The 27,837-nt window shown below is 43.5% G+C and overlaps 1 long non-coding RNA gene across 1 annotated transcript; it reads right to left on the bottom strand.

Annotated features, from left to right (window-relative positions):
- Positions 1 to 8,822: 8,822 nt before the first annotated feature.
- LOC142071155 (uncharacterized) lies at positions 8,823 to 16,567 on the bottom strand. Its single transcript, XR_012667183.1, has 3 exons — positions 16,406 to 16,567; positions 12,018 to 12,164; positions 8,823 to 9,094 (listed from the first exon to the last, which is right to left on the bottom strand). It is a non-coding gene; the product is annotated as an uncharacterized LOC142071155 (long non-coding RNA).
- Between the last annotated feature and the right edge of the window lie 11,270 nt (positions 16,568 to 27,837).

The raw sequence follows: 27,837 nt of genomic DNA, 5'->3' as shown, positions 1-27,837 counted from the left end.
CACTTTTTGTTTGATATTCATTTTTATAATAAGGCCTAAACAGACTTCAGTGAGAAACTGCAGAACTGGAATTAATTTGCAAACTTGACACCATCAAATTGGGCCTGAATAAAGACTGGGAGTGGCTGGGTCAGTACAGAAAATAATTTTCCCTCTGATACTCACACCTTCTTCTCAACCGTTGTGAATGGGCCACATCTACTGTGATTGAATTGGCCTTGTTAGCCGTACAAAAAGTAATTTCCCCTCTGTTGAGAAATGGGCTACATCCCCTAATTGAATTGGCCTCGATAGCACTGACCCCCCACTTGGTAAGGCAACTCCTATCTTTTCATGTGCTGTGTATTTATACGTGCCTACTGTATTTTTCACTCCATGCATCTGATGAAGTGGGTTATAGCCCATGAAAGCTTATGCCCAAATAAATTGGTTAGTCTCTAAGGTGCCATAAGAACTCCTTTTTTTTTTTTTTTTTTTTTTTAAAGTTATAGGGGTTTATTCTCCTTTCAGTGCATATAGGGCGTCTACACCTAATTTATATCCGGTGTTAAGAAGAGAAATGGACAGACTCCATGTGTGAGAATTTAACCAAAATACTGTTGTTATGAAAATAACCATCTGTAGCAATTTGAACTATTTCTTAAGACCTCTATTAATCATTTATAAGCTATTTCTGAATGGAACCTTAGTTTAAAGTGTGATCACTATTTTTATATATGCTTCCTCTTTCTTCCAGCAAAGAGAGACTTCCTGGAACTTAAGGGGGAACACAAAACCATTGCCTCTGTAAAGCATGTGACCTGACACGGACCATTGTCTTGTTTGTTTGTTTGTTTGTTTGGCTACATCTTACAATGACAAGTTAGAAATATCAGGAAGAAACACTACTTCTAATTTATGTCCATTTCTTTTACAGGTGTCTGTTTCTTTCCTGCTTCCACCCCAAAAATTAGTAAAGCTATAGACCTTTGACCCACTAACAAAGCAATTGAACCTCAAGGCCCTATCAGTTGATGGCCTGGTGAGGCTGTTAGTTAGTGAGACCATCAGTGCTGCTTTGACATGAGTGCAGTGTGAGCATTTATGTCCATTTCTCAAAAAGTTTCAAGGGTGACTGATATGACACCACCACCCCCTCCCCCTTTTTCCGTTTTCAGAGAGGCTGAGGCCAATGCTGTCCTGTTAAGAACAGTGGATGCTTTTTGCAGACAAGCACTTGGCTATTACATAATGTTAGGGAATGGCCAAGAAGAATGAAGAGGGGGGAGACCTCTGGGCTTTTTCCCTTCACATACCCTGGCCTAATCTTTGTGAGTTAAAGAGCCAAGAATCACATGCCTCAGTTGCTTTAAAAGGCATTTTGAATGTCACAGGACTTCTGAGTCTTGAAAGGGAATCTGGAATCTCTTCTCTGAGCAGTGTTGAAAGAGATATTGACCCTTCACCACCCCAGAATTCAATCGCTGCTGGCAGGGAAAGCCAGGAAGTTGATATCTTGCCCAGTGAGATGACTGGTGATTGTGTAACCCAGAAGGTTACAAAGTCCTCTGAATGGTACCCTAGTCCCCAGGTGATGTCTAGGTCCCCTAGACAATCCATGTTGCAAAAGGATAATCTCCTTTCCCTGAGGTTTACACAAAACTGTAACCAATGCCTGATTCACACTGCTCTGAAATTTAATATTGTTTGAGGTATCCATTCAATGCTGTCCTTGGGTGAACCAGTGTGGCAGTTTTGTCATCATCCTGTTCTCCAAATGGTTGAAAGGAAGGAGAAGCTGATCTTAGCCCATAGCACATACCAAAATCAGGGTGGGTTTGTTCTATGAATTCCATTAGCATTGTGGTTCTGTTCCTCCCAGAGGGAGGAGGTATTTACCTACTCTAGCCCTTGCTTGCTGTAGCATGGGTCATCTACCTTTCATGTAATTAGGGAGGAGAGGAGAAATGCCTGCCAGTTATTTCATGGTGACCAGGCTTGCAGTGGGGATTGGAGCACACAGGGAGGGTGGAGTAGTATACAGTGGAAGAAGTCTAACCTTTCCCACCTACAGACAGCAGGGAGAAACCTTGAGGTCCCCCTGACCCCATCTAGTGATGAATGGGACAAAGAAAGAGGGGAAAAGTCCAACTCTGCAAAAAGGAGGAAAGTGGAAATGCCCCCTGCAGGTGCTGGAGGTGGGGATTAGCATGCTTTCCTCAGTTAAAGACAATGGGTGTGGGTAGTAAACCACTGCCTTCCTCTCCCCCCCAGAAGAGATATGTAGGTAGAGAGCCCCTTTTGCTGGAGCTTATTTGAAATGGATGATCACAGGGCCTTGCTTATGGGCCTCCATACTTCTGGACCAGCATCTAGAATTCTGGATATTTCTCTGAACCCAAAACCATTAGAAGTCTTCATATTTAAATTATAATAATAATAATAACCTACCTTAACTGCAGCTCACACATTAGAATCCTGTCTTCTTTGAAGAATTGTCCCTGGGGAGGGGAGAAAGGAATGAGGGTAAGGTGTGTAACAGGATTTTAAAATCTATCTCCATGGTATCCTAGTCACCTATCATGCTGAGAAATTGCTATGCAGCACTTTTAATGAGCATGTGTTGTTCATCTTGCTACTCGAGTTCTTGTCAGTCAAGCAGGGCTGCTGTTTAGTTGACCTGATTATGTGGAGATGACTTCCTTCCTGTCCCCATTAAGCTCAACGGGCTGCTTGATCTAGTTTGCTTAAACTTGTCCAGTGAGGTGCTCCTGGCTAGATCTGTTTCAGGCAAAATTTAAAACAGAAAACAATTAGAAAAATAACCATTCGAAGGAGAAAACAGGCCCATAATAGCAGGCTTTGTGTTAACCTTGGGAACTAAAAGACTGTTGATAGGTTGGATTCCCTTGTGCTGTCCTGTGATTCTGCAAACACAGTGGTACTTTCGTGTTCAGCAATTATCAGTGTGCTCAACCCCCTACTGAATGTGCACAGCTTGAATGGAAACAACATAAAAGCTATTGATATTGGCCTGAAAATGTAATTAACTCAATGTTCTACATCTACAAATGTCAGTAAACCATATGCCAACGAGTGGGAAAAGATGCAGGCTTGGTTTCACCATGAAATCAGGGAAATGATTAGACCTGACAACCTTTTTCTGTTGTTTGGAATGTTAAGTTCATGCATTTGAACATATTGGAGATATGGGATACCACCAACAAAGTATTTTACTGGAAGAGTTATTCCTGATGTGTACCTGAAAGTTTGCAAGAAAATAAATAACGAGGAAAAAAAAATTAATTTACCACAGATATTTGGACTTCTGTAAGAACCCAGAAAAGATAGTATTTTCTGGACGCTGAATAACATGCAACTAAAATGAATTGTTCTTCTACGTAGTGAATCTTCTGAAGGAAGCCATGTAGGTTCCAAAACAAGACTGGCTTAAAAAATGCTGCAGACACAGATAATTATACCATTTTATGTGCAAATGATGGTCCGTGATACCACTGCTAATATGTGCAAGACATTTTGGAAAGCAGAATTTTCCATTGTTGACTGGTTTTCCTTCGTTCAGTGCAGTTATGCATACATGATGGGTTTTCCAGCAAATGAGTTGTCTGATTATGTTTGTTGTTAGGAAGAATAATTGTGAGCAATTTCAAGCACTTTAGTGCAATGACTTCACAGTTACATATTCTGCAAAAAGATCTGGGCCTCTCAGAGGTGCAGTTGATTCAAGGCGTAAGTACATGTTGGCTCTCTCTATTTCTACTGTTAGCACATTTATTAGAACAAAGGCAGGTCTGGGCTGTACAGAGGCACAGAGACTGTATTTTGCAAAGATAAAGTAACTAGCCTAGTCAGTGGCTTTTAGCAGAAAATGTTTTCTTGGTTGCGTTTAAAACAGGTTGGACGACAGCATAATAGTTTCAACTTACATAGACTTTCTGGTGTTATATTTGTATAAATTGTTAGTACCAAATATGTTGGTATTTTTAGTAAAATCAATGAAGTGGCAAATGTAATACTTTTCTCTTTCCTTTATGGATCTATCCATTATTTGGCTTCAGCCAAATAACCTTCCACTTATTTGGTATTCATTTATGCACTAACTTTCAACTCTCAGTACACCCTGTATGGTAAATGGTCAGCCTGGTATGGTTCTCATGAAAGGATTGAGTAGGCCTATGCAACATGGGCTGGGAAGCCTGGAGCTAAAATAGCCCTGATTACAGGATGAATCACACCTGGATTGAATCAGGTGCTTTCAGGCTAAGAAGAGCAGGAAGTTGCAGTAAAAGGGGGCAGCCTGGGGTACTGCAACTGTGTCTGTAGATGCTGTAGGGAGCAAGAAGGCTTCTGTAGGGCCCTGATTCAGCAGGGCAAAAACAGAAGTAGCTAGGAGAGTGGGAGAAAGCTGTCTAGGCAGGGAGGCCTGGGAGAGACTGTAAAGGCCAGCTGGGATGAAGACTGTGTGAATTTGTGCTTTTGTGTTGTTTTGGGATTAATCTGGAGAGAGACTGAATTAGAGTTGGGGGCCTAGAGGGACAGTTTGTAAAAGAGGACTAAAGAAATATGATTCTTTGTGGGGCTTGTTTGAATGACCTATGAACTCTTAAAGGGCCCTGAAGAGTGGGGGAAACAGAGCAGGGCACTCCAGAGTGACCTGTGGCCATGAGGAGGCACTCAGGAGGTGGCTGCGCAATATTAGTCTGTAATAGCACACAAAAATAAACATCTCCATATATTTGGCCCCACCCTACCTACGATGTAGCTTTTCAAAATACTGTAGTAGAAAATACACTGCCTTGTGAGAGACATGAGCTCTCTGCTTCTGCAGGGGTGTGGTGAGCAAGCACTCCAGCACAGCCTTGGCAACAGAGATGATCAGTCTTAATTAAGAATTGGCCGCTGAGAGGAGCAATCGGGGAAGATGACCTGGATACCAGAGGGAGTTTGTTTGGTGAACAGCTAGTGAAGGAGGGGGCCTTGGGAGGCATACTCAGCTCTTTAAAAGAGGTGTAATTCACAATAACAAAGGTGTTTGGGGTTGGCAGAAGGAGAGCTCGTTCACTTGCCCTCTGCAGCCTAATCTCTTAGGGAGATTTATGGACTGGTCGAAGGATTAAAGGCGTTTAACCACAGTCTGCCGAGTGTCCCAACTCTCAGTGCATGCAGAATTTTATTTTCTTGTAGTCAGCCTCTGGACTTCAATTTGTGTAGGGTGTTTGGTTGCAAAGAAGAGCTGCTGGTGTTCTCGGCTGTATAAAAGAGCTGTGATGCCCTGTGTATATATATGGGCCTGTAGTGCAACTGAAGTCCAAAAAACCAGTAACTTCTGAGGTTTTTATTGAAATGTTAACTTCAAGCTGGTGCTCTGGGAAAATGATTTAATCTGAAGATTTATTATGATGTCACACTTAGTGGGAGCTTGATTCTTTTTCATGTCACCAGACTTGTAGCTGCTACACAAAACCTACACTGTAAAAACTGTTTAGAAGAAAATAATGTAAAGCTTTTAAATAAAAACTTGGTTCCTCTCTGCACCAATACAACAAATAAACCTGTTAATGCCTCTAATAGTGAAATGATGCTGGTCAGAAAGGGGAAATGCTTTTGAGAATTAGCTGAGACGTTGTCTAGAAATACAGTCCCCATTTGTCAGAGTGGTGCAAAGCCTTGAGGTCCTGTTTGACTATTCACTAAGCTTGGATGGCCGCGTAGGATCAGTATAAAAAAATTCCTGCTTTCATCCCCAGCTTTCTAGGATGATTCATCTTTTCCTCCTGGACAATGCCTTTTCTGCAGTGATCCAGGCATTTGTCATGTCAAGGCTGGATTACTGTAATTCACTGTATTTGAAGGTGAATGTGAAGACCTCCACAAAATACAGCCACCCCACCTCCTTCAACAGTCTAGGCCAAGGGGTTGGCAACCTTCGGCACGTGGCCCATCAGGGTAATCCGCTGGTGGGCCGCAAGACATTTTGTTTACGTTGACCATTCATAGGCACGGCCCCCCGCAGCTCCTGGTGGCCGCGGTTTGCTGTTTCCGGCCAATGGAAACTGTGGGAAGCCACCCGGGACGTGCTGGCCACCGCTTCCCCCAGCTTCCATTGGCCGCTGGGAGCGGCAGGGGGCCAAGCCTACAGACAGTCAACGTAAACAAAATGTGTCACGGCCCGCCCAGTGGATTACCCTGATGGGCTGTGTGCCGAAGGTTGCCGACCCCTGGTCTAGGCCATTATGAACATGGGCCTGATGTGTTCACATCCCTCAACTGGCTCCCACTGAGCTTCTAATATCAGTTTAAGGCTTTGGTCCTAAACTTCAAAGCAATTAATGGATCAAGCCGCCCCCTTCCCCCCACTCCAGCTACATTTAAAGACTGAATTTTTAACTATGAACCACTTGGACAGTTGCACTCCTCTGGGATAGTGAAGATCACTGGATGAAGTGGACCAGGATGAAGCATTTGAGAGCTGAGGACAAAGCACTCTTGATTCAGGGGATCCAATTTCTGGGAGAAACTTCCAGCAGAGATTAGGTGGATCCAGAATCCTGACTGTCTTTAGGAAATGCTGCAAAACCTTCCTCATAAAAAAGGCCTTTCCAGTCTAAGGGCACTTACAACATTGACACTCCTTGAGCCCCAGTCCCCCACCATCTAAAAGGGGGGGAAAAAATCAAAGCTCCTCTCCCAAATGGGTGGTTTTGTTTGTTTGTTTTTGTTTTAAATCCTAAAAATGGAGAAGTGCCAAAGCCTCCATTAAGTCAATTAAGGACTTTGTTCTTGCTATTGATTTTATGTGGAAGGTACTCATACTATGGTGATGGGCAGTGGAATAAAAATCTGAGAGACTATGATACTACTGATGATGAAGTCTCTGGAACTGAGGTAAAAGGGGCTTAAACCCCACAACTATAAGGATGGCATCTTCCAAAGATCTTGAAAAATCCCCTTCCTTTACTTTAATGTTTATTATGGTGGTATGTAGAGACGCCAGCCAAGTGGGGCTCCATTGTTTTATGTGCTATACAAACATACAGTGCAAGACAGTTCCTCCCATAAAGCTCTTACAGTTTAAATGCAAAAAACTGATAAAGGGTGGGAGAAAAGTAATATTATCCCCATTTTACAGATGGGAATTGAGACACAAATTAAATAACTTGTCCCAATTATCAAGTGGTTGGTAGCAGTAGTGGTACTCAAATCCTGATCTGAGTTCCTATCCAGTGCCTTAATCACAAGGCACTTCCTCTTGTCACTGAGCATGTCCTCTGCTACAGTGAAAAGGAAGCACTGGTGAAGAGAAATATGGCTAATACATTTGTTACCAGTAAGATGCAAGAGACCTGGGTTCTAGCACCACCTTTGCTACTGGCCTGCTGGATGACTTTTTGGTCAGGTCATTTAATCCCTCTGTGCCTCAGTTTTCTATCTATAAAATGGGGATAGTGATACTTGCTTCCTTTGTGAAGTGCATTGAGATCTATGGATGAAAACTGCTATGTGAGAGCTAGATGGTTATTTATGAAGTGATGTAATCTTTTTCCTGAAATTGCTACTGCCACAGCTGTAAATTTTTTTTTAAAAGTTTAGTGTGTTGAAAAAGCAAATGAAAAGCTAGATCAATAAGGAAATAGGCAATCTGAGTGTGTGACAAATTTTTTCTAGGTCCAGAAAGCAAAAAACCAAACCCAAAATGATTTTGAGGGACCTGATTCTGATCCTGCCTCTGTTGAAGTGAATGGTAACATTTCAATTGACTTAACTGAGAGCAAGGACAGCCCCCAGCTTGCAGCTTTTATGCAAAGCTCAGGCATCAGCTTTGGTTACCAGTATACAGTACATTGAAGTATGAATTGGCTCATAGCTATGACAGTTCTAACATATCCCTCCTTTGCTGATCCTCAGAGGTTGGGGATGAAGGGAAAGGAGGCACTGCTCATGTCATCAACCCCAATCATTCAAACTAGTGAATCAGACCTCTCCAAATCATGTGTTTTTTAAAAATAATACATTTGGGGGGGTTTATGAGCCTTCTGATTTTGAGCCCTTGGAGTTTATAAGCTCTTCTCTATAACCATGAGCGCTAAAAATGTTTTTCTTTAAATGGAAGCCAAGATTCTCATAATCACATGACTCCAGAAGCTGGGGCTTGAAGAAAAGTACCAAATATGATGATTGGCAACCCTGAACTGCTCCTAAGCCCAGTCCCACCCATCATTGCAGCTCAGTGACTCTGATTCTCACAGCATCAGTAGGGAAAAGAGGAGAGGATTACAGGATAATGGCTTATCCTGTAATTGCTGCAGCCTGGCAGTTTGCTGGCTTCATAGCGTAAACCTTTTGGCAATACCGTGTTTTTTAGTACAACCCTATTTTATGCTATTGTTTAAAGTCCAGCCACAAAAGAGCTATTTATCTATACAATACGAATCCAGGATTGTCACTCTGTTGCCTAGAATATCTGTATAGTCAGTACAAAGTGGTGGAAACAGCTATATGCATGATTGAGAGCTCTTTTTGTTTAGAATATCACCAGGTTCAAACATTTCAGTTTTGAAGTTCTCTGCCTTTTTGATTTTATGAATTACACCTGTACAGGTACAGTAAGGCATGTGTCTATGCCATGCTAGGAGTCCTAGACCTTTGTGACATCAGAGGGAACTCAACCACTCACCACCTTCATACTACAGATAACTTGCATGCAACACTTTCATTGGTTGTATGAGAGAGACTGCACAAAGGGTGGATTACTTGGCCAGCTGCCGCACCCAGGCGACAGCACAGGCTTTCAGCTGTTAGTTTAAAAATAATAAACCTTTAAAAATGTTTCTGTTCATTTTATTGTCAGAAATATCTTCACTTAACACACAATATATTTTGTATTAGGATACCTTGCAGTGGAGAGAACAAAACACTAAATCACTGGCCCCCTAGGTGGCTATGTAAAATTATGCCCCAAGGCTGGCTTCAATACAAAGATGTGAAATCAAACTATTTGACAAGTCTCTAACTGGCCCAGTGGGAAGGCAGCTCATTTTCACATTTTTTGTTCTCAATACCCAGAGATGCGGAGTCCATCAGCATGGTTGCTTACCTGTGCAAAAATAAAATTAGAGGAAAGGAAGAGTTACATTAAAAGGAAGTTGACTTGAAAGAGAAAGGAATAGGTGTTTGACATTTTGCTCACAAGGTGGCAGTAGATACTTATCAGTGCTACCTTCCTTTTAAAGCTTAACAGTCAACCTCCACATAATTTTTTCCCCATGGTTAGCTTAATGATTTATACACGGATGGGCCTATGGCCTTTCTCATGTGCCATTAAACCTTTGTTTCCTTTTTAAATAGCTCTTTGGATCCTGAAGAAAGAAGGGAAAATTAGGAGTTACTTCAAGAAGGGGGCCAGCTGCTTGCATGCTAATTAGGGGGAACATCTTAGCATGATGCAAAGGCAGGATAAGGTGAAATTCCTATTACTGTGAATGGCAGCTGTGCTGCTAATTGATTCCTGTAGCTGTGAGGCAGTAATATGTTGCACTGACAATTAGCAGTTTAATGTTCTCTCATTTGATTTTTATTAAATTGTTACCCTAGAAACTGCACTACCGTAAGATACTTTGTCTCTAAGCTTCACAACACATTGCTTAACACCTCCCTCCTCTCCAAAAACACAGGTACATTTTAAAAACAAATTGTTCCATTTTCTTCATACTCATTGTGTTTTATAGATGAGGTGCTCTTCCATCAGTCGGTCACTCAGCCAGAGCTACAAAGGATGTGCACTATTGGATATGCTGTATTTTGTATGTTAATTACACTGAGCACAGCTGTAGTTCAGTTTGCGATTTTATGACTTCCTGTACTATACTAACCCCCATCTTGTTGCCTTTAACAAACCCTCCTCACTTCAGTGGAAGGAGGAGGAAGAGGAGGGTAAAATGGCTTTTACCTATAGGTAGCTTGCAGTATTATTAAATACTGTGGTGTTAGCATAAACCTTTCATAGCAGCTTGAATAGGGACATATGAAGTTGGCTCAGTAGCGTCTTAGGCACGAATTCTTTCTAGTTCTTAATATTGTAAACTTTCCATTACTGCACTGGCAGGTGACTAGATTTGTAGTAGTGGTGCCTTCCAATCTTCTATCTCACCATTTTCCCCCTTCTAGCATTTAGGGCTAGATTGTGTCCTGGCCTTTTGCGGCCACCTAGGCCAAGGGTGAGGATTCCCCCTCATCCCTTTTCCATCAGAGGGCTTGGGGGGAAAGGCTGTTTGGATTGAAATGCAGTGCCCAGGAGAGCATGGAAGCTGAGCTCCAGGTGCTTCCCTCAGCAGTGACTGAGTGACACATAGGTGGGGAGCAGATGGAGCCATTGCTCCTTTTCCCCTTCCCCCACCTATGCATGGGTGAATGGAGCTGACTGGCTGTGCAAGGGGCAGAATGCTGTACCCTATACAGCAGTGTCACAAAGCATTCCCTTCTCCATCCTCTGCAACCTCTCTGAAGCACAATGCCTCTTGGTAGTCCCCTGGGGCAGTCTGTCTACATACTACTCCTTCCATCCGGCTGTGTGCTAGAAGCACTATCTAGCCATCAACTTATTCACCAAGGGTGGTATCTTACGAAGTGCAAAGTGCCATCAGCTCCCACTGAAATCAGTGGCACCTTACAGGACTGGGCCTTTACACAGCACATTTCTGTAGTACCATTTGAAGAAGAGTATACTGGCTAGGGAGAAGTGTGAGTGCATTTACAGGGGTTTGTTTTAACATTCTGTTGTTAGCACTCTGGGGCATAGTGAAAATCTCCTTGCTCCCCAGACTACTGTGATTCAGTGTTGATTTCCTTTCTGTGGTTAAAGCAGTCAGGCAGCCACTTCCTCATGTATCCACCACAGCCATCTCACTAACTTGTTTATTCTGAAACAGCTGTGGTCAAAATTAAATACATCACTTAAAAATGCTCCCATCTGAATACAAGATGGGCTGAGGGAAGGAAAGCAGGAGCTCCTATGATAGCACCAGCCCTGAAATCAAGAGTCTGTTCCTAGCAGTGGGGCAAGGGGGTGAGTGTGACAGACTATACCCTTATATTCAGCACTTTTACAAAATTAAAATAAATTTTGTGTAAAGTATGCCTTGTGAGGTATCATTTGAAAACTCATAATTCACTGATCATTATTGTCCTGATACATACAACATTGCCAAGCATTTTAAGTTTATAAGATTCTACTGTATGGTGTTACTAAGACACATTCCACATCTGGGCAAGCAGCCCAAACCAGTTCCTCAGGGACAAAAGGCTAGTCAGCATCTCAGCCAAGTGTCAGCATAATCAAATGAACCTGGTTAAGCAGCCATTATTTGGTAGCAAGAAGGGTGTGCATGAGAAATTTACATCTTTGCAGACAGACTTGCTGTCACCTGAACCCCAGCTGGAGATGATTCTCAGAGAAAAGAAATGCTATAAGAAGAAGAACAGAGGCCACAAATCATCTCTCTCCTCTCATCTTTACTTACAGTATCAACAATGCTTGAAAGACAAAAGGGGCATTATTGAACTGGGGAAGTGGTCCTTGCTGAAAGATCCAGCCAGACTTCTGTAAATATGTGATGAGAGAAATCTTTGCTTTGCAGTCACTTAACTTTATCCTCTTGCACAATTATTTCAAATTTGATGACCATCCATACCTCCAGACCAGTGGCACTCTATAGGCACCCACATGGCCCTACAATATGCCAACATTTTTATGGCTGACCTGGAACAAACGCTTCCTCAGCTCTCGTCCACTCACGCCCCTTCTCTACCTACACTACATTGATTACATCTTCTTCATCTGGATCCATGGGAAGGAAACCCTGGAAAAATTTCACCACAATTTCAACAGTTTCCACCCCATCATCAACCTCAGCCTGGTCCAATCTACACGGGAGGTCTATTTCCTAGACACCATGGTGCAAATAAGTGACGGTCACGTTAACACCATCCTATACCAAAGACCCACTGACTGCTGTGCCTACCTTCATGCCTCCAGCTTCCATTCCGGACACACCACACGATCCATAGTCTACAGCCAAGCGCTGAAGTACAACCGCATTTGCTCCAACCCCTCAGACAGAGACCAACACCTACAAGGTCTTCCCCAAGCATTCTCAAAACTACGATACCTGCATGAGAAAATAAGGAAACTGATCAACAGAGCCAGACATGTACCCAGAAGCCTCCTACTGCAAGACAAACCCAAGAAAGAAGCCAACAAAACCCCCCTGGCCATCACATATAGTCCTCAGCTAAAACCTCTCCAACACATCATCAGTGATCTACAACCCATCCTGGACAACGATCCCTCACTTCACAGGCCTTGGAAGGCAGGTCAGTCCTTGCCCACAGACAACCCGCCAACTTGAAGCATATTCTTACCAGTAACTACACACCGCACCATAGTAACTCTAACTCAGGAACCAATCCATGCAACAAACCTTGATGCCAACTCTGTCCATATATCTACACCAGTGACACCATCACAGGACCTAACCAGATCAGCCACACCATCACCGGTTCATTCACCTGCACGTCCACCAATGTAATATACGCCATCATGTGCCAGCAATGCCCCTCTGCTATGTACATCTACAAACTGGACAGTCCCTACAAAAAAGGATAAATGGACACAAATCAGATATTAGGGATGGCAATATACAAAAACCTGTAGGAGAATACTTCAATCTCCCTGGACACATAATAGCAGATTTAAAGGTAACCATCCTGCAGCAAAAAAACTTCAGGACCAGACTTCAAAGAGAAACTGCCAAGCTTCAGTTCATTTGCAAATTTGACACCATCAGCTCAGGATTAAACAACGACTGTGAATGGTAGCCAACTACAAAAGCAGTTTGTCCTCCCTTTGTGTACACACCTCAGCTGCTAGAAGAGGGCCTCATCCTCCCTGATTGAACTAACCTCATTATCCCTAGCCTGATTCTTGCTTGCATAATTTTACCTGCCTCTGGAAATTTCCACTACATGCATCTGATGAAGTGGGTATTCACCCATGAAAGCTTATGTTCCTATACATCTGTTAGTCTATAAGGTGCCACAGGACTCTTTGCCGCTTTTACAGATCCAGAGTAACATGTTTACCACTCTGATAAGTTAGGTATTAGTTTGCATTTTACCTTTTTATTTCTTTGTAACCAATTCTTTAGGCCCGATTTACTTGTAATCACTTATAATCTATCTTTCTATGGTTTAATAAACTTGTTTTATCTAAACCAGTGTGTGTTTGCATTGAAGTGATGGGAGACCTCTATTTGAGATAACAATAGTGATCTGCATATCATTTTCTATTATCTAATGATGTGCATATCATTTTCTATTCATAAAATGACAGACTTTCTATGAGCTTGTACTGCACAGCAGGAAAGAGCTGGGCAGTACAAGACGCACATTTCTGGGGACAAACTGGACTGAGAAATTGCTGGTGTCACTCTGCAATATAATTCAGGAGAGACACACTAGAGCACACATCGTTCAGCTGGGAGTGATTTGCATGCTAGTGAACAGGCCAGATGTAGCTGCTCACGCAGCAAAGCAGTGTGAAAAGCACCCTAGGGTGGAGAATGGAAGGGACACAGCTGTTCTACAGTCCAGATTGTACCCTGGGGAATGTCCCAGTGGTACAGCGAGCAGGCTATATGTGCAGCTAGTTGTTTTGAATGAAGGTTATACTTTAAGCACTGGTATAGTGATTTTAAGTGAGTCTCAAGTGTGGTGGCTGGAAATAGTTTTAAAAAAGGGTTACAGTTTGTTTTCTGTTTGCTTATTTCTGGTAAGGGAAATAGAAACAGCAAAGCAGTGTAAAAGGCACCCCAAGTTGGAGAATTAAGGGGACACAACTATTCAACAGTCCTGATTGTACCCTGAGGAATACCACAGTGAGCTCTAGCCTAGACTCCTGGATCCTGTATCCATAGATGAGCTGGAGGGGACATCAAGTTTCAAATATGTCCACTTCTCTACCTGGAGCCTCCTGCATCCCTTCAGATCCCCTGGGTATCAACAGACTGTATGCTACAATTTGGACTAGATATTCTTTTGTCTGCCAATTGACTTTTTTGCTTCAACTTCCTCCTGTCACCCACTCCCCAAATCCTGCCTGATGCCAGCCTTGCTGTCCCTTCTCTGTGCAGCACTGCATCCTTTCATCCTCTTCCTCTTTCTAGTACCAGTGGGAGAAAAAGCCTTCATGTAAAGGAGAGGAGGCCAGCCTTCAAGAGTGTTCACCAGCAGCGGCTTGTGTTGTGTCTACCCAGCACTATCACCACCACCCCTTAGGCCCCAAGAAATGAGGATAGTCTGCTCCGTAATAACACAAACAACATGCAAGTAGACTTTTCCCAGTCACCACCCTGCTCGCCATTCTCTTGTATGTTCTATTCCTTTCCCCATTCCTTACATTATTTTGGTTTTTGTTCTGTTAGGCTGCAAACTGTTTGGGACAGAGATTTTGTTTACCATTATGTTTATGCAGCACTTAATACAATGGAGCCTTGCTTTACATAGGGTTTGTTGGTGCTACTGCAGCTTGAATGATAAATAAGAGTGGAAGAAATTAAAGAGGATCAATTCTATGGACAAATGTTCTGGCAAAACGCTGCCTTCACTGTTCCAAGTTCCAACTGTGCTGAAGTCTCATTTGCAAAGAGGAGGTGGAGGAGGAAATAACTTCACCAAACAGTGTTAATTGCTGCTCATTATATCTTTCTTCGACATATGTTTGATTTTAGTTCTTTATTTTTAGTTTAATTAAATTTAGTTTAATTTTAATCCTTTCTGTATTAAGCACAAACATTGCCAGTAGGAGTTTTCTTACATTAGCAGTAACAATGAGAACCCTGTGTGGATACAAAATTTGTATCTGCAGCCGATCCGCAAACATGACCTGTGGATAGCTGCATCTGCGGCTATCCACAGATTTGCACGGCTCTAGTTACAACCTCCACTGGCTCTCCATTAAGCTGGCTATCAACTTCAAGCAGTCCGTTCTTACATTCCAGACCCTATGTCACCTAGCCCCAACATACTGCTTTAATCTGGACTTCCTACCCACCACCCTCTCTTCAGGCATGTAAACCAGTCTCAATGTGCTCTTAGGCCCTGGTCTTCTAATGAACTCTGCTAATGAATCTCTGGGTCCATATGGACACCCACTGACTTTAATGGGGCTGCACATGGATAAAGAGGGCTGCCTACACAGTTCACTGTAGGATTGTGTCTTAGTTTCCTTCAACCATTGATGCCTCCATCCCTTCTTCGACGTTATTCCTTGTGCATGGAATATCCACTGAAAACCTAATTCACTTCTCATAGGAGGCATGGTGAGGTTTTAGGAGGGATTTGAACTAGGAACAGAAAGTGGCTTGGTGACTAGTTAATTAAAACACATACATGGAACCATCAATATGTGCCTATTATGTGGCTATTGAATGACAACAGGATCTTATTGAAAGCTTTCTCCTGTCTCTCTCCTTCTGAACACATAGGAAGATACAGTCTCTGCCCTTATCCTTTTTGGTTTTGACTGTTGGATCTTGTCTGTATTTACCATGTATACTCAGGAGGGAAGGGGGTGGTGTTTTCACTTGTTTCGAGGTGTGCCACCTTGCACACATTTATGTGCTCAAAGCTATTAACAGTAAGAGAACATCAGAGTGTACAGCAGAGTCAAGACAGTATAAGTCACACCAATAACTATGGTTCAAGGAATTTTCAAGCACTCAGATATAACCAGTGTAAGTTCCACAAGCCAGATAGCTCCTGCTCATGTAACTTAGAAATGCTGCTGTGAACCATGGCACTGTTAAATTCTTTGATCAAAATATTGGGGGAATTATTAAATGGCAGCTCATGAGTAGGGGTCTGCTTCGGAACAGGGCTGCTACTGGAGGGAACAGCAGGGACAGGCCTGCAAGGCCTAAGGGCAGGTGTGAGCTGCCGTGCAGATACACTGAACGCAAGCAGCAGCAGGCAGACCTAGTCCCTCCCCAAACGCAGCACAAGGAGCCTGAATGAAGGCTACAGGTGCCCCTTGGACAACCTGACATTCTGAGGGGGAGGGGAGTAAAAAAAAAGGGGGGGGGATGGAAAAAAACAAAGGGCTAGAGACAAAGGGGAGGTGGGGGAGGAGCAGAGCTAAGTTAGAAACAATGAGCTACGGACTAACATGAGGTGGTTACTGTTAAGGTACGTCTATGCTGCATGCTTTTTTTGGCAGCATTTGGAGTATGTACTTGAATAGTCCCCCTAGCATGGATATAAATAGCAGTGTAGATAGAGAGGCATGGCTTAGGTGAGAAAAGACATGCCTGAAGGGCATATGTACCCAGATATCTACACGCTTTCTACTCACCCAAGCAGTGTGTCCTCCTCTTAAACTGCTACTTCTATCAGTCTAGTGCCCTGCTGTAGGAAAAGAGTCTGAAAGGCTCCAATGGTGGGAGGCAGAAGGGAAAAGCTCCAGCAGAGGAAAGGCTCGGTCAGGTCCCTGCCTCCGGAAAAGGCAGTGGAACATGCTGGCAGGCTCTCCCCACTGCTGAGCCTTTCCCTGCTGTGTTCCCTCCTGCCAGAGCCTTTCACCAACAGCTGTAGCTACACAGCACAATGGGGACACAATTTGCTTTTCACTACTCTTTACACACACTCTACACACCACTGCAAGAGGAGTGCAGTGTAGATGTAGCCTTAGTCTTTGACAAATGCGGCTGTCACAGGCAGGCTTTTTCTCATCCCAGACCAAGTAAATGCTAGCTATGTCTTTGCTGTGGAATGGGGTGTAGCCCTGCTGTCCTGCTTCTTTTTTAAATATATCTATGAACATTAATCTTTCTTCAAATCCTTTTTTAAACACAACTATACCAACAAAGTTAGACGAGGAAAGGTACAACAATGTGGGGTGGTTTTTTTGTTCTTTCTTTCAATCTCATGATTTTTAAACCCATCTCATGACTTTATGACGCCTGACTCATGATTATTGAATGCTTGCAGTTGCTAGTACAGCACAGAGTCAGGGGGAAAAAAACACATACAGTCCCTCTAGATCAGTGCTTTTCAACCTTTCTTTTTTTTTTCTTTTCCATTTGTGGACCCCTACAAAATTTCAGATGGAGATGTGGAACCCTTTGGAAATCTTAGACATAGTCTGCAGAACCCCAGGGGTTCACAGACCACAGGTTAAAAAACACTGTCCTATGGTAACAACAACCTTTTGCGGATCCCTTAGATGTAATCTGTGGACCCCCAGTGGTCCGCAGACCACCAGGTTGAAAACCACTGTTCTAGATGGACAAAGGGCAGGTATATGAAATCAAAATTATGGTTGGTTGGTTGTAGAAACTAACTTTGAATTTCCTGATTTACAAGAAGAAAAGGAGTACTTGTGGCACCTTAGAGACTAACCAATTTATTTGAGCATGAGCTTTCGTGAGCTACAGCTCACTTCATCAGATGCATACCGTGGAAACTGCAGCAGACTTTATATATACACAGAGAATATGAAACAATACCTCCTCCCACCCCACTGTCCTGCTGGTAATAGCTTATCTAAAGTGATCAACAGGTGGGCCATTTCCAGCACAAATCCAGGTTGATCACTTTAGATAAGCTATTACCAGCAGGACAGTGGGGTGGGAGGAGGTATTGTTTCATATTCTCTGTGTATATATAAAGTCTGCTGCAGTTTCCACGGTATGCATCTGATGAAGTGAGCTGTAGCTCACGAAAGCTCATGCTCAAATAAATTGGTTAGTCTCTAAGGTGCCACAAGTACTCCTTTTCTTTTTGCAAATACAGACTAACACGGCTGTTCCTCTGAAACCTGATTTACAAGCAATTTTTTGTTCATTTTTTAACTACAACATTCTAATGAGCTTCTTGTTTAAGGTACATTTATTTCTAACTTTAACTCTAGCAATGATTGTTTTGTTAAGGAATTATATACAATACATATAACTAGGGGGGTCACACACTTTGTCCCTGGGTAGGCTGAACTTACTCCACACTCCAGGAGCTCTTTCCAGTCCTCTGTTTTCTCCCACAAACTCTGCATGCTACCCTCCCATCCCTCTCCTTTTCAGACAGTCCCTGCAATTCCCCCTGGCAGGGGTTCTGTGTGTCCACCATTCCAGGGACATAATGAATATATTCTGGCTCTGACACTGCAAACACTTATATATGTGCTTCAGGCACGCAAGTGTTTGAAGGATTGGGCTCGGAGTGACGGGCATGCTAGAAACACCTACAATAGATCTCTATCCTTCAGGGAAACAAATTGGGTCTGTAGTTTCTAAAGACAGAGGTGAGATATGTAACGGATGAAAGCAATTTAGAGATTCTAAGTCTTTGTTAAAAGAAAAGGAGTACTTGTGGCACCTTAGAGACTAACCAATTTATTTGAGCATGAGCTTTCGTGAGCCACAGCTCACTTCTGATGAAGTGAGCTGTGGCTCACGAAAGCTCATGCTCAAATAAATTGGTTAGTCTCTAAGGTGCCACAAGTACTCCTTTTCTTTTTGCGAATACAGACTAACACGGCTGTTCCTCTGAAATAAGTCTTTGTTGTAATTTGTGCCTAATTTGTTTTACACTGAGACAGACATTAGGCTCTGTGGTACGTTTTGAAAAAATGGGTGCTTTAAGGCTCAAATGTTAGTTCTTTCAGAGTGGTTTATTTTCCCCCTTGATGTGCTCCTGCAACTTTCATTGCTGTTTAATGAGAGTTGAGAGTATATATGGAAAGGAAAATATATTGTAATCTGCCATTTTAATAATTAGGAAAATATTGAATGTAGGGACCCTGTCTGAAAATTATGGTTTGGTACAAAAGTATTTCAGTGCTTTTAACAATTTATTCCACTTTAATGAGTTCTTAACACAGTAAATTATACTCCTAGAGTAAATTACATCTCTGGATGTGTGGATATGTAAACATTGTATTGGATATGTAAACATTTTAAGTTAAAAGAACTTCTGTTAGCTATACCTGAACATGACAAATGATAGACGATTTCTTAGTCCAAAAACTTAAGTCTGCCTTTCTTTTGACTAATAACAGTTCTTGGTCATGAAAACAGGCTGTAAATATATAACAAAGATTGCCTCTTGCATAACAAGATAATATACTCTGGTCAGGAGTCCAAATTTCAAAAGCTTTTTAAAAGGGTATTTATCGTTAAACCTTATTTAGTCTATGCTATTGTACTTTTAATAAGGCTTAACTTTAAGCAGAAAGAAGTCTTCTGTACTTTACAGTTTTAACATTCATAATGAATACCTAATTAAAGTTCTGTTTAATTTTAAAAGCATGGATTTGCTTTTCACTCTCTAAAATTACCATAAAAATCAGAAAATAAATTAGTCACACATCCCTCTTCAGAGATCCCATCAAAGCATAATTATAGTAATTTTAAAAATTAAATCCTCAGAGTGAAGTCCATAGTATCTGCTCGCACCAGCATAGATAGGAGAAGTTTATTTTTGAAGAGACACGATCCAACTGTGCACACTTTGGGTACCAATTAGGGACAAATCTTCAGTACAAAAGTAACAAGGAAGAGTGGGTGGAGGGTCATTGGAACAGGATCTAAAATAATAATCTCTTTTCTAACCATGTTCGTACAGCAGCATGAATCACAAATAATGACATGACCTCTCACATACACATTTTTGGGATGTGGAAGATTCATATAAAAACAAGCCACCATCAAAACCATGCCAGGCATTTTAACACCTCTGAGTGCTATAAGAGTGCACTCTCCTCTAGCAGAAATCTGAAGCCCAAACTAACCGGAGTTTTTATACTGATTTAAGTAATGGGTTAGGGGTGTAATTTTCTACTGAAATAGTTAAATCAATACAACCCCTAGTATGGGCACAGTTTTACTGGCATAAAAATGCTTAAAATGGTATATCTTATTCCCCTTCCCTTACAAGAATAAGCTATACTGGTTTGAGCACCTTTATACGGTGTAACTTTGTCCACATTGGGGGTGTGGGGTGCTTACTGCAACTATACCTGTATCATTGACGTAATATGACTTTTGTATGCAGACAAGCCCCGTGTGGGCCCTATGCTGATAATGTAACATTATTCTTGGTTTGACTGGGCATGGCAACAAGGGTTGTGTGAGGTTAGCACCTTCCCTTTGCTCAGGTCACCCAAACTAGGTCAACATGGGAGGAGTTAACTCCATTCCAAAAGATGCGGCACTGACTGCTCTACCTCTGTTCCCCAAGGTATATGCCTGAGCAAGGCACATGGGTTCAGATCCTCGGATAATGTGAACTAACATAACTCCATTGACTTAACTGGAACTGTGCCAATTTACAGGAGCAAAGAATCTGGCTCATTGTGTCTAGGCATTCCAACTAAGGTGATGCATGTGCATCCAGACCCCACTAGTATGTAAAGAGCAACAATTTTGTCCTTTAACCTTCTGTGCATGTAATGCTCCAGCGGTGGGGAAAGCTGTAAAAGCGTCTTTCCTGATCTCAGCCATGCCGGCATTTACTCAGAGGTGTGACAGGCTGCCATTTTCTAGTTTTGTGTGAAAGGTGATCCTTAAAACCCCAGCCTTGCCAGCTTATTTGCTGAGTTCAGGTGTATATTTATGCTGCTTTTCCTAGCAGGTGTCCTGGCAATTCAGTGCAGACTGTGCTTGGGGACATGATGATAATTGGACCATTCAAAAGTAAAATAAGATTAATGAGTTGCTATTATTGGTGTTGCTATAATTTAGAGTACCATACTTGGTGTTCTTGATTCACAGATTTAACTGAAATGTTAGCGTTTTGTATGAGAGAGAGTCAATGCCCAGAGCTTTCTTAAATGTTCCAAAAAGAAATGCAAAAAAACACATCTAAACAATAAAAGGTTTTGCTTTGTGAAATAACTGTTGGGTTATTTTAATAGTTAAAATAAAATGTGTAATAATAATCACCAGTTAGATTCTGGACATCTAAGCAACGGAATGTAGAGGTTGGTAGATGATTTCTCAGATGATTTATTTAAGGTTGGTTAAAACTTATTAACTTAATTGGTGCTAGTGTGACTTCAGGGTGGCATTTCCTATGTGTTACCTAAAAGTGTTTAGGAACTAATCTGATATTCACTGTGATCTTGAACTGACAATTCTTTGGTATCTAGATGCAAGGCAGAGTCTGCAAGTGATATACATGGAATCCTACATTAATTTAACATTTTAAGTTTCATTAATTAGAGTTGTTGCAATCTCCCGTTATTCTGAATTTAGTGGTAGTGTCAATCACCTAATTCCATCCATCCAGTTTATACTGAAAATCTTTCTGTTATGAAGAACTGGTTCTAGATTGTTTGGCTCTCATGCATGTGACCATAAACCTGGGGCACAACCTTCCCTTTCAGAAATGCAAGCTAATTATAGAGCTGCTGCAAAATAATAAGTTACTCAAGTGAAAAGAAAATGGTAATTACACAGTAATTCACATGCCTGCTGCTGTGTTATCTCTTGATAAGCGTAATTGCTCTGTGTCGACCCTGCATACAGTCTGTATAAGCATGTTTGATGAATATGTATGTATTCCTGTAAGGGTTCTCCACTGCATACTATTTTCTGCCAACGTAAATGGTTGCTGACACAGCATCATGTCTCCAGTTGTTCCTTGATCAAGCCTTCACGAGGTTTGTGTTAATATCCTTTCCTTATTAAAGTTAATGTCACTGGGGATTGCCACTTTCAACAATTTCCACATCCTAGGCACAAAGGAGATTGTAATCCTCCAGAGGGAGGAAATAGACAGCATTAAAGCTGCTCTCTTTCTGAAGATTAGCATGTTCTCTGAAGGAATCATCCCTGTGAAGGGGGTTGTCATCTCTCACCTTCCAGACTGCAGCGTCCCTGGCTTGCTTCATGCCCTTCAGCTCTCTCCAAGATGCCTGCTTCAGAAAATCATCTTCTCTCCCGCTGCTGTGCTTCTGGCATTCCCACCTGTGTGTTTCTTTTCCAACTCACTCAGCATCACTTGCACCGTGGGAGGACTAATTACAAGAGGGCTTGCCATCTCCGGTGATGCTATATCAGTGGAGACTGACATGGAGGCAGATGATATGGCTGCTAGACTTGCTCAGAGCAAGTGTAATCGTCATGATGGTGTGATTGCCTATGCCCCTTTGACAGCAATTTTGTGTGTGGATGTATGATGTGCAACATGTATGGGGTCCACATGTGGTTTAGCATGAAAACTCTCTACTGTAGACATGGTCGGGTAGCAAGAGGGTAGTTCAGTGTTAAGACAGCCAGGAGGTTACCACATTGTCAAAATGTCTTGTGATGTGGATAGTTTCCTACGCAGGAGCTGGACTGAGACCACCATACAACCATCAGATTATAACAACCTTCAGCCACCACCAACCTGCCCTGGAAACCTACCTCTATCTCCAACCTTTATCACAATATCAGACTGTATGGATCAAGAAGCGATGATCTATTGTAATTGTCCTGATGAGAAAGCACCTAAAAATTGTCACCAATCATCTCCCTTGGTAGACTCAGCGTTTGAATAGTTCATTTACAAACAAAGGTTTTAAAGTAGCAGCCGTGTTAGTCTGTATTCGCAAAAAGAAAAGTACTCCTTTTTCTTTTTACAAACAAAGTTCTTAGAACTTCAAACGAACACAGCAACTGACCCTGCCAGAAAATCTTGAGACACAGAACGAATTTCACATTCATATACCCAGACTGCTTTAGGCACCCATTGTGCCTGCAGTCTTAGGAGCAAACATTATTAAAGGATTTATGCATTATGAGAAAGCTACGCTGTGCCCCTGAAGTGGCAGATCAGAAATCTCACCTATTAGGAAATAAAGTTTCCTGTAATCATCAGTCACTTCCAAGAAGCTGGAACAAACCTCTGAAAGAAGTAAGAAATGGAGGTGGATTAGAAAGAGAAGCAGAGGAAGGGTAGAGGACAAAGATAGCTCTCAGGCATCATTTAGGTGGGGAAATGCACTTCTAACCCTAAAAAAAGAACAGGAGTACTTGTGGCACCTTAGAGACTTAGCTCACGAAAGCTTATGCTCAAATAAATTTGTTAGTCTCTAAGGTGCCACAAGTACTCCTGTTCTTTTTGTGCATACAGACTAACACGGCTGCTACTCTGACTCCTAACCCTGAAATTATCTGTGTACACATGCATATTAATTAAGGGGGCTCTGTAAAGCTCCCCTCAGTCCTCTCTAGCAGCCACAGAGCTGTTCAATGAAGTGCTGAAACAGTCCCTGATCTCCTGCTGCTGCTTGGGGTGGTTACTGACACCTCCCCGCCCTCAGAATATGCACTACACATTGTGAGGAAATTGCCTGCCTGTATAATTCAACTAGAAAATGGAAGCATTGTACAGGTAGATTAATTGGCTGTGAATGACACAAATAATTAGGGTGATGGGAAAGTTCTTTGGATAAAGAAATTAGGAAGGGGCTCCTTTATAGGTATGCAAGACAATGTCCCATTTGAGTCCTGTATCACATGCCCCTTCCCCCCTGCCAAGGTTTAAACCTGCTTTTGCTGAGATAACACAAGGAGCTGGGGTCACAAGGTGGGTGGTCCACAGGGTAGGGTGAGGTGGCCTAAAACTGCCATGTTTTCCTCTATGCTGGAGAGTACAGTATGCCAAGGTGAGGGCCATGATCTGAGATGGAAAATCAGGAGGTCCACTGACTGAAAGCATCCCTCACGATCCCCTGTTCTACCTTAGCTGGTGGGATTTCTATGGAGCAAATGGATTTTAAAGTTGCCCTCACTTTGGAGGAACTTCAAGGGAGAAGAGGTGGTAATACCACATTTTACCCTCCTTAGGGGTAAATCATCCCCCTGGGACAAGGGGCTAGGCTGGCCCAGTGAGTACAATGTACACCTCCCTGCACCAGCAAGAATTAATCTGGTCCATAGCACCTAAACCAGTCAAGAAATGACTCAAAAATGGGAATTAAAATACTACGGCTAGACTAGCTGACTCTCACGTACAGCCTTAATCAAACACTTTGTCGAACTATTGCTAATGGTATAGGGCATATAAACATGAAACTTTTCTCTTTTTACAGCAAGTTGTCACTGTAGTGTTGTTTTTATCTATAGAAACATTGTTATGGAAATCTTAGTGTGATTTTTAAAGGATTTTAGCACCCTGCTATTAACTAGGTACTACCAATAAAAAGAAAAGGAGGACTTGTGGCACCTTAGAGACTAACCAATTTATTTGAGCATGAGCTTTCGTGAGCTACAGCTCACATGATGAAGTGAGCTGTAGCTCACGAAAGCTCATGCTCAAATAAATTGGTTAGTCTCTAAGGTGCCACAAGTCCTCCTTTTCTTTTTGCAAAGACAGACTAACACGGCTGTTACTCTGAAACCTACCAATAAAAAGGTATTCAGCAAGAGATATTGCCTGGTGTAGACTTGAAGAACTGTTTGTTTGTTTGTTTGTTTTTTTAAAGGTTTGTGATTGTGTAATACAAGGTTGGGCTGTTTGAGGACATTAATTCCCAAAATAAAGGACTTTTGGTGAGTGAGAAGAGTGGGGGATGAAAGGAGGACTCCCCATCCACCAGGGAGAGTGGTGTTAAGTGGCTAGACCAGAGTATAAGGCAGAGGTGGGCAAACTACGGCCCATGGGACCGTCCTACCCAGCCCCTGAGCTCCCGGCCGGGGAGGCTAGCCCCTGGCCCCTCCCCCGTAGCCACACTGGCAGCACGGCTTGCACCCGCTCACCTCCCAGGCTTTCCAATAAGCCTGTCCTGCTGCTCTGAGTGGCATGGCAAGGGGGCGCGGGGGGTGGGGTTGGATAAGGGGCAGGAGGTCCCGGGGGCAGTCAGGGGACAGGGGGCGGTTGGATGGGGTGGAGGTTTGGGGGGAGGAGACAGGGAGCAGAGGGGGTTGGATAGGGGTGGGGTCCTGGGGGGGGCAGTCAGGGGACAAGGAGTGGGGGTGTGTGCATGTGGATATGGGTCGGGGACCCCGGGGGGCCTGTCAGGGACGGGGGTGTGGATCTGGGTCGGGGCAGTCAGGGGACAGGGAGCGGGGGGGTTGGATAGCGGATGGGGGGTCCCGGGAGGGGACGGTCAGGGGACAAGGAGCGGGGGGAGGGTTGGATGGGTCAGGAGTTCTGAGGGGGGCAGTCGAGGTGGGGAGGGGGAGGGGGCCAGGCTGTTTGCGGAGGCACAGCCTTCCCTACCCAGCCCTCCATACCGTTTCGCAACCCCGATGTGGGCCTCGGGCCAAAAGCTTTGCCCACCCCTGGTATAAGGAATGATTCCTGAGTTCTGTCCTCAGCTCTGCTACTGACTTTCTGCAGTCATCTAATCTCTTTGTGCTTCAGCTGACCCATTTCCAAAATGGGGACAATAATATATCTTTGTTCTCTGTTCTAATCTAGCACAAGGCTTTTCAATGTCCCTTCTCAATGTCCCTTTACTGTTGCCACTGTTAGTATGTGAACTTTCTCCTCTGCAGCTCCTGCCGTCTGGAACAGCCTTACTCCAGGGATGTATTAAAACGAACCAGTCCTTAGATCCAACAAAAATTTGCCTTTCCTCAAATTTTCAGTTGTATCCCCAAATTAATACTTCCTTCACCCAGAACCTACTAACCTTTCTTTGCCCTGGTCTACACGAGGACTTTAGGTCGAATTTAGCAGCGTTAAATCGATGTAAACCTGCACCCGTCCACACAATAAAGCCCTTTATTTCGACTTAAAGGGCTCTTAAAATCGATTTCCTTACTCCACCCCTGACAAGTGGATTAGCGCTTAAATCGACGTTGCCGGCTCGAATTTGGGGTACTGTGGACACAATTCGATGGTATTGGCCTCCGGGAGCTATCCCAGAGTGCTCCATTATGACCGCTCTGGACAGCACTCTCAACTCAGATGCACTGGCCAGGTAGACAGGAAAAGAACCGCGAACTTTTGAATCTCATTTCCTGTTTGGCCAGCGTGGCAAGCTGCAGGTGACCATGCAGAGCTCATCAGCACAGGTGACCATGATGGAGTCCCAGAATCGCAAAAGAGCTCCAGCATGGACTGAACGGGAAGTACGGGATCTGATCGCTGTTTGGGGAGAGGAATCCGTGCTATCAGAACTCCGTTCCAGTTTTCGAAATGCCAAAACCTTTGTGAAAATCTCCCAGGGCATGAAGGACAGAGGCCATAACAGGGACCCGAAGCAGTGCCGCGTGAAACTGAAGGAGCTGAGGCAAGCCTACCAGAAAACCAGAGAGGCAAACAGCCGCTCTGGGTCAGAGCCCCAAACATGCCGCTTCTATGATGAGCTGCATGCCATTTTAGGGGGTTCAGCCACCACTACCCCAGCCGTGTTGTTTGACTCCTTCAATGGAGATGGAGGCAATACGGAAGCAGGTTTTGGGGATGAAGAAGATGATGATGAGGAGGAGGTTGTAGATAGCTCATAGCAAGCAAGCGGAGAAACCGGTTTTCCCGACAGCCAGGAACTGTTTCTCACCCTAGACTTGGAGCCAGTACCCCCCGAACCCACCCAAGGCTGCCTCCTGGACCCAGCAGGCGGAGAAGGGACCTCTGGTGAGTGTACCTTTTAAAATACTATACATGGTTTAAAAGCAAGCATGTGAAAGGATTACTTTGCCCTGGCATTTGCGGTTCTCCTAGATGTAGTCCTAAAGCCTTTGCAAAAGGTTTCTGGGGAGGGCAGCCTTATTGCATCCTTCATGGTAGGACACTTTACCACTCCAGGCCAGTAACACGTACTCGGGAAACATTGTAGAACACAGCATTGCAGTGTATGTTTGCTGGCATTCAAACAACATCCGTTCTTTATCTCTCTGTGTTATCCTCAGGAGAGTGAGATATAATTCATGGTCACCTGGTTGAAATAGAGTGCTTTTCTTCAGGGGACACTCAGAGGAGCCCATTCCTGCTGGGCTGTTTGCCTGTGGCTAAACAGAAATGTTCCCCGCTGTTAGCCACAGGGAGGGGGGAAGGTTGAGGGGGTAGTCACGCGGTGGGAGGAGGCAAAATGCGACCTTGTAACGAAAGCACATGTGCTATGTATGTAATGTTAACAGCAAGGTTTACCCTGAAAGAGTGTAGCCACTGTTTTATAAAATGTGTCTTTTTAAATACCGCTGTCCCTTTTTTTTTCTCCACCAGCTGCATGTGTTTCAATGATCACAGGATCTTCTCCTTCCCAGAGGCTAGTGAAGCTTAGAAAGAAAAAAAAATGCACTCGCAATGAAATGTTCTCCGAGCTCATGCTGTCCTCCCACACTGACAGAGCACAGACGAATGCGTGGAGGCAAATAATGTCAGAGTGCAGGAAAGCACAAAATGACCGGGAGGAGAGGTGGCGGGCTGAAGAGAGTAAGTGGCGGGCTGAAGAGAGTAAGTGGTGGGCTGAAGACAGGGCTGAAGCTCAAATGTGGCGGCAGCGTGATGAGAGGAGGCAGGATTCAATGCTGAGGCTGCTGCAGGACCAAACCAGTATGCTCCAGTGTATGGTTGAGCTGCAGCAAAGGCAGCTGGAGCACAGACTGCCACTGCTGCCCCTCTGTAACCAACCTCCCTCCTCCCCAAGTTCCATAGCCTCCACACCCAGACGCCCAAGAACGCGGTGGGGGGGCCTCCGGCCAACCAGCCACTCCACCACAGAGGATTGCCCAAAAAAAAGAAGGCTGTCATTCAATAAATTTTAAAGTTGTAAACTTTTAAAGTGCTGTGCTTAAAGTGCTGTGTGGCATTTTCCTTCCCTCCTCCACCACCCCTCCTGGGCTACCTTGGTAG

Source organism: Caretta caretta, chromosome 2 (genome assembly GCF_965140235.1).
Source record: "Caretta caretta isolate rCarCar2 chromosome 2, rCarCar1.hap1, whole genome shotgun sequence".
NCBI lineage: Eukaryota > Metazoa > Chordata > Testudines > Cheloniidae > Caretta > Caretta caretta.
The sequence above is the reverse complement of the archived record's forward strand: the minus strand, read 5'-3'. Positions and strand labels throughout refer to the sequence as shown.